The 1,496-nt window shown below is 39.7% G+C and overlaps 1 long non-coding RNA gene across 1 annotated transcript; it reads left to right on the top strand.

The window, feature by feature from the left end:
- Positions 1-400: 400 nt before the first annotated feature.
- On the top strand, positions 401-1,496 carry LOC115143685 (uncharacterized). Its single transcript, XR_003865693.2, has 2 exons — positions 401-648; positions 1,285-1,496. It is a non-coding gene; the product is annotated as an uncharacterized LOC115143685 (long non-coding RNA).

Genomic DNA, 1,496 nt, shown 5'->3' with positions numbered 1-1,496 from the left:
TTGAAAAGTGACCCAAACGCTAAAATGCATGTATTTTCCCTCTAAATGACACAAACACTATTTTCTGTCACACACTCAGTCACAACACACGTGCCTGGCTGTAAAAATGCATTGTGAGTGACGCCAGCAGCAATTTCAGTACATTGCAAATCGTTGTTGCTGGCTGCAGCAGTAGTAGTACGGGTTTGACGATCCAAACCCAATGAATATAGTTGGTCACGAATGTTTGATCTTGAGCAGAACTTACAACATCAATCAACATGTCTCAATCAAAACTGTACAGCCAGAAGTAAAGAAAAGAGTGGGAGTCTGTACCTGAACAAATGTCAAATCACATTTTTTGCCGAGATGGCCAGTAAATTTAAGTAACGTTATTGTGTATTCTACGTAATGACGCAGTTTTACGTTATCACGCAGTGACATCACAACGTCATTTAGCAACTTTTAGCAACAAATCAACCTGCCTCTAGCAACTTACCCTGAAAATTTGTTTGCAGCACTTGCAACGACAGTTTCATGGACTCACCCTGCAAATACCACCATGGCGCTGTGCAAGAGAGAGATCCAATGCTGTGTAACAACGACAATACAGTTATCAATTTCAACAGTGTCAATATACACCCCAATGCTAGCCTAACAAAAACTAAGGTACTGAATAACTCGAACATTATCTGAATATTATTGCAAGATGGAGAGTAAGCGTGCTCGAAATGCTTTGTCGGTCATTGTCATTCTAGGGCTAGTCATCCTCTGAACCGGTATCTGGGTAGAGGAGACGATGAATATGTAGCCTAGACAGCGGATAGTTAGTGCATGGGCGCTAGATCTGCACTACCGACTGCCTAGGGCCTAGGCTAATAGCCTAGATGATACCATATATTTTGCAATTGGACAGCAAGCTTTATGTCAAAATACATTCGTTATCAAGTTTCACTGAGCAACTATCGTAATTTACTGCCGTCCAGCCCGGTATGTGCTTCCAAAAAAGTTTTACATAAATATTTCCAAGCACTCGAAAACCTATATTGTCTGGAAAGAATGTATTGTTTTTTTTGCAATAGGATAACTACTCCTACATCATTGATATTTAGAAGTTTAACTGACAGCCTATACTTCCATAGCTGGGGCTACTGCCTGGAAAGCTGTAAAAATATAAATTATTGAATTTGACCTGGATGTTAATTATTTAATTTCCAATTGTGTCACTTGTCAGTCATGCTCATAAATCTCAGATAGTATGCATTATTTTGTTTTATGTTGTGTCCTCTTTTCTGTGCTTTCTAGAATCAGAGACATCTTTACTGCTGCACAACATGGTCCTGCTCTCCGTGAACTACCCCAGCCCCTGACCAGAGGAAGAAAGCATGCAGCTGCAACCAGACTCTTTGTTAAATGTATTCATTTGCTCTCAGACTAATTCTAATGGAACAGAAACCATTCATCTAATTTTCTCTGGACAGAGAGGCATAGAATTAAACAAACGGATCAATTGCTAA

Source organism: Oncorhynchus nerka, linkage group LG15, assembly GCF_034236695.1.
Source record: "Oncorhynchus nerka isolate Pitt River linkage group LG15, Oner_Uvic_2.0, whole genome shotgun sequence".
NCBI lineage: Eukaryota > Metazoa > Chordata > Actinopteri > Salmoniformes > Salmonidae > Oncorhynchus > Oncorhynchus nerka.
Note: the sequence above shows the minus strand (reverse complement) of the source record. Positions and strands in the feature narration are given on the sequence as shown.